Genomic DNA, 11,248 nt, shown 5'->3' on the forward strand with positions numbered 1-11,248 from the left:
CCACTGGCAGGGAGTGCGTGAGCCTGGCCGATCTCCAGCACCCCTGCACACCCCTCCAGCAGCCACCGTTGTGGGACCGCAGAGGGGAAATCCTCGCCTCACCCTCTAGCATCCACTCATGGTCCCGCTTCCACGAATTTGTCTGGTGCCTCTCTGAGACGGCTGGGGCTAGCAGCTCCCACAGCCGCCCAGTGCAGCTCACGACCTGCCACATAAAGAACTTCTCAGCTCTTTTACATGAACGAGTGTCTGAGCACCTTCTGTCCTAGCATGGCAGGGTTGGGTGAGCAGCTCGGCTGTCAGCACATCCCCTGCCTTCAGGATTTTGTTCACCCTGATTACATTCTCTCTCCAAATCAGTCCCAGGCTTGAGCTTCTCTTCGTTAAGGCTCCATACCCTACGATCACTGCTCCCCTCTCTGCTCCCTCTTTGGCAGCTTGACCAGAGCTGCACATAGTACACAAGATGTGGCTGCAACCACAGCTTTACTACAGAGCAGTGAAATGATGCCTCTGACTGTTGTTTTCAACACCCTTCCTAATGACAGCCAACATCTTTGGCTTTTTGTTTGGCTGCCATTTACACTGAGTAATCATCACAATGAACCATCACTGTCCTCAGGTTTTCCTCCTGGAGTCGTAACTGCCTGTTCTGAGTTCAGCTGTATCTACATACGGTTTAGATTGCTTTGCCCTAAGTGAATTACCCTTAATTTAGGGAAAGCAATCCAAACTATATTTATGTTAATTATTTATGTTCTTGTAAATCATCTACACTGAAGCTCTCCTGCCACCCTTTTGATCACTCAGTTGGGAAATATTCTGCTTTTGGTGCGGCTTTTTATGGCTCAAAAGTTCACTAACAACTTGGGGATTTCACTGTTCATTCACTTCTCCGGATCACTGGTAAAAATGCTGGACAAAACCAGCCTAAGCACCAACCTTGAGGGTACTACAGTGCTGACTCCTCCAGCCTTTGAAATGACCACTAAGCCCTGTCCTCTGCTCCCTGGGGTTGGTAATTGAGTTAGAGGGCTTTTAAGTAGGTTTGTCAGGGAAGATCCACAGCACACATAAGACAGGGTGACAAAAATGCTCAGACGAACCAGCTCTGCTACGGGATGATGGATAGACCTCTACCCATGTTGCACAGTCAGAGTAAGAAGAGTAGCCAAAAAAGGGGAATATTGTGGCAGATGTCCACTACAGATCCTCTGCCAAGAAGTGAATGAAGGCTTCTTTAAACAGCTGGAAGAAACCTAGTGATTGATGAAGGCTTCTTCAAACAGCTGGAAGAAACCTAGTGATCGCAGACCAGCGTTTGCAAGAGGGACTTTAACCACCCAAATATCTCCTGTGAGGGCAACGTGGTGGGGTGAACAAAAGTCAGGTTTCTCAGTGCATCAAAGATAATTTTTTTATGTGATGATGTGGCATGGTAAGAGTTCAAGATCCCAGGAGAAGTGAAGATGACGAGTAACAAAATAAACAGCCAGATTACAGTTTGTTCAGAAGACCGATCTGACAGGTATGGTACTATGGGAGGGCCTGGAGGAGCAATGCAGCCTGGGAAAGATGGCTGACCCTCAAGGACAGCTTCCCCCCAAGAACAGTCCATCCTAACATGCAGGAAAATGAGCAGATGCAGAAGGAGGACAGTTTGGCTGGACAGTGAACTTCTGACTAAGCTCAGAAGGAAAGCAAAGACCAGACAGGTGTGAGGAATTCACCAGAAGTGATGAAGCATGCAGAGATCAGAAGCTCAGCTGGCTCAAATCTGGCAGGGGATGCAAAGGGCAACAAGGGCCCTTGTGAGCACACTGGCAGTAAAAGACCAAGAAAACTGTTGGTCGGATGCTGAGCAGGGCACGCGATCAACTGACCAAGGACACAGGAAAGGCTGATCTATTCAATGTCTTCCTTGCTTCAGGCTTTACCATCAAGGTCTGTTCTCAGGCATCCCAAGTCCTTGTACCTTGTGGCAGAGCTTGGAGGAAGCAAGTGCCACCTGTCAGGGCCCCCAGCAAATATCCCCCTCATGGGGGTTTGGTTACCTGGGCTCAGGGCCAAGACAGTACAGCCGATACTCCTGGGACAGCTTTTCCAGAAAGCTCTACTGGAGGCTTCAGTGAAGGTCTCCACTCCCTGCCTTGGGAGATGCTTTTAAGCTGCAACTCACACCTTTGGCACTCACCTGAGCTATAGCCTTGACTTTCCAGCTTAACCTCAAAGCTGCCTCACCATGGATCCATCTGCCAGCCAGGGCTCTTGCCTTAACCCAGCTACCTGCCATTGCTGGCTTGCCCTGCTCATAGCATGGGTCCTGATGGGCCATACCTTTGCTAGTGAGACCACTGCTGCTGCCTGCCTTGCCACCACACTCAAGAGTCCCTTCCCATAGGGACCAGCACGTCCCTGCTGCTGCCAGACACTAACAGTGGCACAGAAGGATGAAGTTAGAGACCACCTTAAGAAAACTGGACATACACAACTCCGTAAGACCAAATCAGATGGGAAAGGAGCTGCTTTGTATTATTTTTGAAAGGTCGTATCAATCCAGGACGTGACTGATGACTGCAAAAGGGCAAATGTCACCTTCAAGATGGGCAAGTCAGACTTGCCTCAGTGTCTCAGGGAGCAAATCCACATGGAGACCATTCACGTGCACATGAAGGACAAGAAAGCAATTGGGAACAAGAAGCATGGATCCACCAAAGGCAAACAATACCTGGCCAGTCTGACTGCCCTTTCTGATGCAATGATTTGCTCTGTGGAATAAGAGAGCTATAAATATTCTGTATCTCATTTTAGTAATGCAGAGTCCTTCAGCATCCTTGCAGCCACACGGGGCAGGTATAAACAGGAGACAGACTACATGGTGGTTGAAAAATTGTCTGGACTGCCAGGTTCAAAGGACTGTAATTACAGGTCTACGATCTAACTAGTGGCTGGTAACAAAAAGCCACCTACAAGAGCTGACAGTGGACACAATATTACTATCATCATCATGACCAGTGCAACAGTACAGAACAATCCTTCAAAAAAAATCTGTGGGAAAGCCCAAACTGGGGGGGTGCAGTCCAAAACCCTGAAAGGAAGAACGGCAATTCAGATGGACTGTGATACTGGAAGAATGGGCTGGCAGGAACCTTGTGAAGTTCAACAAGGGCAAGTGCTATGTGGTGCCCTAGGGATGGAGCAACCCTATGCAACAGGACAGGCTGGGAACAAACTGAGAGGTCACAGTTCTGCAGGAAAGCAACTAGAGATCCTGGTGGATAAGTTCAACATGAGTCAGCCATGAGCCCTGGCAGCAGTGAAGGCTTGTCCCAAGCTAGGCTAAAAAGATATGATAGAAAAGATCCAGCCAGACTCATCTCAAGTGCCTAAAGAGGTAATGGTCATAAATTGAAACAAGAAAAATTCCAGTTCAATGTGAGGAAAAATTTATTCACCATGTGAGTGGTCTGCACTGGAAGAGAGACCCTCAGGACTGGCAAAATGTTCACCCTTGCACATTTTCAAAACCCCAGTGGACAAGATCTTGAACAACCTACCTCCTGTGAGGAGAAGACCGAAGGAGGCCACCTTGTGATGTCCCCTACAGTCCAGATCTATGCCTTCACCAGCTTTCCATTGATAGAGCCTCTCCTCCAAGCCTGGGGAAACTTAGCTTCTTTAATACAGCTTTGTCAAATCTTTTCTGAAAATTTGATTATACCTGTTGGTTCCCTCTACCTGTGCACTTGCGGAACTCCAGTACATTAACAAGGTAGAATTTCCCTTTACAGAAGCCATGCTGACTCTTTTCCAATGGACTGTATTTTCCAGTAAGCAGTGATTTTGTCCTTTATAACTCTATCAACTCATTGCTGCTGGAAGTCAGTCACCTGTATGATGTTCCCAGGATGTCCTCTAGAGCCCATCTTTAGCAGTAACACCAACAACAGAGCTTCTTTCTTTTGCCTTACCATCCCCAGGTGCCTGTTCTACCACCCTTGGTCACAAAGCAGTCCCACACAATCCCTACCTGGATTCCTGCTCCTGATGGATTTAGAGATTGTAGTACTGGTTTGAGCCATCTGTGCAAGGTTGCTCTTCAACTTCCTTTTCACCCTTTTTCATTCTCCTTTTATATTTCACCCGCTATGCTACAGATTCTCCTGTTCTCACCCACCATGCTTTCCATTTTTTAAATGCTCATCTTTTCCCCATGATGGCTTTTTAGCTTTCCCATTGAGCCACGCAGGAATTTTTTGGAGGGGACCAATTTGTTCACTTTCAAATGGTATATCTTGGCTCCTGACACAGTATGTCTTAAACAGATGCCAAGCTCCCTGTAGGCTGCTCACTTTTTTGGCAGATCTTTTTATGGTTTGGGGGATTTTTAAAACTACTTGATTTATTTTTAGGTATTTTAATTTCTTGAAATTGAATATCCATGTGCTGGATTTGTCTGCTGCCCCCTTCTACTCAGTTATATCTACTTGTACTGTGGTTGTTATAAGCCATCCCACTACTAGCTTAAAGTAGGTCCTATGCACCATGACACTCTCTTATTAGTCTAAACTTGGTTGCTGTAAGAAGCAGCCATTTATTGACTTAGAAGAATGGTCTCTCCCTCACCTCCTGATGAGGCACAGAACTGGTCTCTGTCTGGGTAGTTGAAATCTCCCACTATAACTCACCCAAATCTGCAGCTTCTCTGATCTCATTTAATAGTTCCTGATGACTATCAATGTCCTGATCCAGGGGTTGCCAGTATTATCCCAGTAGCACATTTACAGTCTGGCATTTCCACCAAAACCACTATAAAAACCCTTCATGCACAGAGCCCACCTCCCACTATATACCCTACCCCACCATTTCTGTCCAGCTGGTAGGTACCCCGGCACTACCATGTCCTTCCACCACTTCTCAGATGCTTGTTACAGCACGGATAGCATAACTGTGGGGTTAGTTCCCCATAATCATCATCAAAAGAACATCCCTAATCACTGAAAATAATTAATATGATTACAATATCTACACTAGTTAATACCATTGTGTCACAAATCACCTGAAACAAGAACAAACGCCTTCCATTTGGAATTCAACAACCCCAAAACTTGTATTTGGCATGACAGTACTATCAACAGGTATCAAACAAATGCAGACTTAGATGGTAAAAGATTCACTGCTTCTTGCTACAGCTCACTGTCGTAATCCTTTTCCCGCTCTGCTCTTGGCAGGTTGGTCAAGTTTCAAATAAGAATTAACATCTCACAAATGGAAGCATCATCTCCTCTGCTAGGTACAATTTTGGCAAAGAAATGTCTGATGATTTTTTTTTTTCCCGAAATCTACCCTAAAGGTCCCATTTCCCCCAATTCTCTTTTTCTTTCATGTTAGTTCAGGTCCTCTTCAGTAGGATTCATAAATAACATGTGCTGTCAGTGACCAACTCACTAACAATCTCTGAGCTGCTGCTGAGTATGTCATACATTATTTTTTATAAAAGAGAAAGGGCTGTTATTTTACTTATTATGAGTGCTTCTAGCTTACCTATGCTCCAGAATAGGGCAAGCAGTAAAAAAAGCTACATTGAAACACACAAAAATAATACAAAGTTTCTACATGAGCCTCAAAAGATCTTGCAGCCAGGACAACAAAACCTTCACAGTAAAAAACAGATTCCTGTTTCCTTTCTCCTCCCCGTTGTCCTTCCATCTATTCACATGTCCTTTTTTCTCCTTCATGCCATTATTTATTTGAATTATCTGCCAGCCTATTCACTATGTAACTTTTTATATTTAGCCCATACAAAATATTTTCAGTTCAAGAGTACTCAAGTACATTAACTTCTAAAAACAATGACTCATTCCAATCAACAACTCTCTTCTCCAGAAAACAAAAATATACTTCTAGACAACAAAACTGTGGTGACATAAGCTTGCAGTCTGGACCTGTCCTACTTGAAACTTTTTCTTTACTATAGAGAAAGATAGCTTTGCTCCCAGCATCCTTCCAAGTCTTCTTGTGAACACAGAAAAGCAGTGCAGTAACCCAACGTGGATTACTACTCGTGACTGCAATTAGTGAGCCTCTGGGTTCATTCACAAGCAGCAACACCATGGGGTCACCAGATGTACGTTCAACTTCTGGTACAGACACAGAAAAATAATTTGAAGGCTCCGAAAGAGCAGGACAACAAATACCAAAGAGATGGACAAAGGAAGCACAGCAGGAAAGTCTGACATTTTAATAACATGAGAATCCTTGTTTGAAATTGTTCCTGATCCACAGGAGTCTCCGTTGGACTGTTACCACATTCAGCCAAACGGCAACTACACATATTACAAACAACAACCAACCAGTCAATAGGGGTTGATGAAGAGCCATCAAGGGGGTTTGTTGTTTTGCATCTTTTTTGGGGGGAAGGGGAATGCACATTTCCTGAGTTACAGCTTTTAAGGAGGAAAAAAAAAAAAAAAAGAGGAGGTAAGAAAGCATGAGATTTCAGGGTTCACACAACTGTGTTCACAAGAAGAGACTCAAACTTTGTGTCTGCACCTTTCCACAGTGTATGTGTGGTTTTGCTGGTCAACACTTAAAAAACAAAACAAAAGAGAATGATTTACACTGCTTCATGTAAACCAGATCCTCTAACCTTCTGATATGTGCAAGTGCTGCTTGACTCTGGGAGGAAACAAACAAGATCATGAAGATATCTTCATTGCTATAAATGCATTTTCTTCAGACCTTGTCACTGAGAATTAATCCCTAACCAGATAACAAATAAAACCTAGCAAAAATAGCACTGTATGTTCTGAAGTTTCTGAGGATTGCAGAAAATCTAGAATACAAGATGAATGCAGACAGACGAATGGCCAGGACATTGCTTTACCAAGGTATTTGTAATTAGTCGAGTTGTATTTTAACTTTAGCTGATGCCAGCTGCAAAGTGAATCACATTATGCAAACTATTGCAGTAGTAATCAAAGACTGTTTAACCCTACACTCCATTAAGTGACAATCAGTTTTGACAACTGGGATGGGCAAGGAATACACAACTCATTTTCACAGCTCTTGGAGCCCTGGTAGCTCTGCCACTTGTGACCGTGTGCCCATCCCCAGGCAAGCCAGGGGCCCAGGCGAGTGACTAACACCACCAAAGTTTCAGCAGAACCAGCAGGATGACACATGACTTCAGGCTAAACCAGAGTCCAAGGAATCAGTATCTTCTTGCCTACCATATATAAGGTAACCTTTGAGAAAGAACAGTCCACAGTATTTTCTGCTGCCTTTTAGCTCCAAAATCTGTCAACATCAAGAAATTCCAAAAGGGCTGTCATCTTTGACTAATGGAGCCAAACACGCTCTTGAAGTAGTCCCCTTTTTACTTCCCTCATTGGAAAAAGAAGCTGCAGGACGTACACTGGATTCTGGTAGCAGCTATAACAGGATCCACAGAAACGGTCATTTCATTCAGAGATTAGAGAAACTTACTCAACAACTTGGTGCTGTTTTTTCTTCAGCATAAAGTTAAACTCTTTAGGTCCTGGAAACCTACTACACAGATTAATAATTCAGAGAATTGTCAAACTACGTTACTATCTTTTTTTAAAATGCTGAGAGCAGTGGTATTATTCACTCATGGGGAGTTCTTGGCTTTCTTGAGGTCAGGCAAGAGTATTTTGTAGCTACTATTTTTTTTTTTTTAAAGCCAGAAGAATTAGTTTTTCCTCATATCCAGAAAGGTCAACGTAGCAGCAGGCTTGGCATGAGAGCTAACTACTGGATAGAAAAAAAAAAAAAATTGATACAGTAGAAGAAGAATAATCATGGGTCTTCATAGTTCTCCAGAATACCAGCCAAGCTGATGAAGAAAAAAAAGTAGTCCCTATTATCTTTTGAGTCCCTTTATCTTCTAAAAAGGGCAGTTCCCCTCCCTATACCCCAAAAGTTCTGGATGGACAGGATATGGGGATTTAAAGTACACAGATTAATCAAGGCAATGGCTTCTGAAATGTCAAAAGCTCTTATAAAGGTATTGGAACAAAATATCAGACATATTGTGAATGGGACCAGGCTTCTATGTTAAACTTCAAAGCCTTGAACCAAGGGGGCTGGGTTTTGTGACAGTGTTTTCCCCAATGGGTACATGGGAACAAGTATGTCTTCACCAAAACAGCAGCGTGGGGAAATCCTGACAGGCACCCAGTGATCAAGCCTACTTTGGAATACTTCCATGTGGTTTTGAAAACGGCTGCCCCTTATTTTTCTGCTCTGAATAATAATTAATCGCCTGCTTTTTCAAATGATCCTGGTCCTGAATATGCATTTTTCTACCCTGATCATCTTAAATTAATCATATTTAAGGAGGACTTTCTTAAGCTTTCTCAAACAGAACAGAGCAAAATAATTGTCACAGAAAAGACATTAATATGAGACTGATTTGTAAAATCTTCAAAAGGGAATTACATATGATAGCATGATATTTACAGAAGTATGAACCATCACCCAAGGTTCAAAGCTGCCATACACTCTATGTTGTGTTCCAGCTGGTGACTCTCAGAGAAACAGGACTGTCAGGATTCAGACACAAACAACGCAAACTTCAAGACTCCTCTTCCTCTTCTGCAGAACTGAAGAACGGTTCAATCACCTCTGAAGTTAGGCCAGCCATACCTTTAACTCCAAGAGGTTAACTAACAGATGGAAAAAGTTCCCAATCAGCATCATCACAATTATTTTTCCAAGTACAAAGCTTGTTTTCTAGTTATGTTGCCCAGTTGTGAGACTGATTGGGGACAACCTGGAAAAGACAAGACTGCAGTGACTGGTGCGGATCAAAATGACACCATACACTGAAGAGCCTGTGATGACATGCTGCGTCTTCTGCCCACAGCACCTGCCCACAGGTTTGGGTAATGTGTTAGGAGGACATCTGACCCCTTGCAGCATGGCCTTCACTGAAGCTCTAGAGGCGGCTGAAGAAACGATTTGAAGCCATACCCTCAGGTACTGGAGTGCCTCCAGTCACAGCATCCGAATGAGCTATCCTTGAATCACTTCTAGAGAGGGGCCACTGCTGGAAAGATGTTTGTTTTGCTGCCCTTTAACCAATTAAAGGAAAAACTTCCAGACTAATTAGGATGAAAGAAAATAAATTAAGGATAATACAAAGCAAGAATAAGCTGAAAAAGACCTTCCTCAACTTACCACTAACCAGTGTGCGATCACAGCATCCGAATGAGCTATCCTTGAATCACTTCTAGAGAGGGGCCACTGCTGGAAAGATGTTTGTTTTGCTGCCCTTTAACCAATTAAAGGAAAAACTTCCAGACTAATTAGGATGAAAGAAAATAAATTAAGGATAATACAAAGCAAGAATAAGCTGAAAAAGACCTTCCTCAACTTACCACTAACCAGTGTGCGATACCGGTCATAGTTTAGGTGACAAAACCACTCAGGAGCCACTGCAAGAGACAATGCTCTCTGCAGGTGGGTGGTCTGTAGACGCTGCTGGGTGTGAGATCAGACAGAAAATACCAGTTGTCAAATCCTGACACAATTCCATTTAAGGCCTGAAAAGTTTCCTGTACATCTCCATCCTGACAGATCCTTTTTCGATCACAGGCTTTTGCAGGCCCAGTACAAGTTTTAACACCCATTTTCCAGGAGCACCTTGCAGCAAAAGAAGAGCACAGACTTGCAGTACTGAGTCACGCACGTCCACAATGACTTTATCTGCTTTAAGCCCTGAATCTTTACGCATAATATGACTTGCACACAGGAACACCCCACTTCCTAGGCTTTCTGTTCAATTAAAACATTCCAGTGTATTTTATCCAGTTTTGCGACTGATCATATATAACTATCCTTTGGTACACGAAAGCTAGGAAATGGTAGATTAACCTGCTGTACAGGTATTCCAACCCATTAAGAAAGCATGGAAACCTGTTTAATAAAACGTACTCTGACATATTCAATTCAAAACTCATTCAACATCTGGACATTTACAGAGCAACGCTTTGAGAAGCTATAAATCATCCCAAAGTCACCAATTATTCATGAGTTATCACAGCTATTACATGCATCTTGTGACAGGGGAGTGACAGCATTTCAATCAAATTTGTCAAACAACCCACCAAGGTGCCAGAGCTGCTGCTGAGGTTGCATGGAAGAGCTGAGAGGGAGGCAAAAGCTGCAGAAAGACACTGTGCAGTAGTTCTGGTGGCTTGTAAACTGCCAGACCTTAACCTCAGCTACCTTGTAGACATGGAGCAGTGAGAATGCACCCATGTATCACTGTCTGCATGGCAAAAACTGGATTGCAGAACTGCACAAGAAAGAAGTATCACACCATGAGGTGACAAGAAAAAAACCCAAACGTGACAGGTACAGTCTGATAGGTCAGTAGTTCTGCATGCTGAGGAAGCCACTATCTTCAGGCGTTTTTAAAAGCAGCTTATTATGAAAACACTGACTTGAGACACGTGAATTGCCATGATTCTCACCAAAACCTATCTTATTCAGTATCATGAATTTAAGATAATCCGCAACAGACAAAACTGAAGAAAACCAAACAACAGAGGCAGATAACGATAATCATAAAAATCTTATCTTAATCGGTACAGTTGTCTTTTAATTACCAGTTGGAAGTTACTACGCTACAGATTAAGTGAATCACAGAAACAGAAGCAGAAGTAGCTCCATACTGAAAGCAAAGTCCACCAAGACTTTTTTGTATAATTCTCCATCTGAATTACTACAGCTATGTTGCGCTGAGGACTAGCTCTAGTCTGGAAACAATTTAGTTGCACCATGCAGCGCAGAAACCAAACTAGTAAGGCATGCTGTACTTGAGCTGGCTCTGCATAAAGCTTCAGCAGCCCTGTGCAGCATTCCCGGAACCAGGAATGTCCAGCAGAGCCAAGCTGGGTCCAGCACAGCTTGTGAAACCAGGTCATGGCCCTGCCAAGCCTGAACACATCCTCTTGGACCTGCCTGCACGGGCTGTAGTAGAGCGCTCAGCCCATCCAACGACTCAGTGCAGACAGGTCTCTTGCACAGCCAAGGCAGTTTGAGCAAGGGTGCCCTGAGCTCCTGCTGCCGCCCCAAGCCCTGGGCACGGCCCCAGCTGCCCAGAGAGTTCTTGCTCCCCGCCTCCTCGTTCCCCGAGCTCAGGGGGTCCCTCAGTGACTTTCTGCACCTTTTGGCCGCCTCCTAGCGCCTCCAAGCACCGCCAGGGGCGACTAAGGCG

At 44.0% G+C, this 11,248-nt stretch overlaps 1 protein-coding gene across 2 annotated transcripts in view; it reads right to left on the bottom strand.

Annotated features, from left to right (window-relative positions):
* The window catches only part of EYA3 (EYA transcriptional coactivator and phosphatase 3), a 72,328-nt gene that overhangs the window by 47,396 nt on the left and 13,684 nt on the right, over positions 1-11,248 (bottom strand). The gene's annotated exons all lie outside the window — the stretch shown is intronic.

This window comes from Egretta garzetta, unplaced genomic scaffold, assembly GCF_000687185.1.
Source record: "Egretta garzetta isolate BGI_Z169 unplaced genomic scaffold, ASM68718v1 scaffold368, whole genome shotgun sequence".
NCBI lineage: Eukaryota > Metazoa > Chordata > Aves > Pelecaniformes > Ardeidae > Egretta > Egretta garzetta.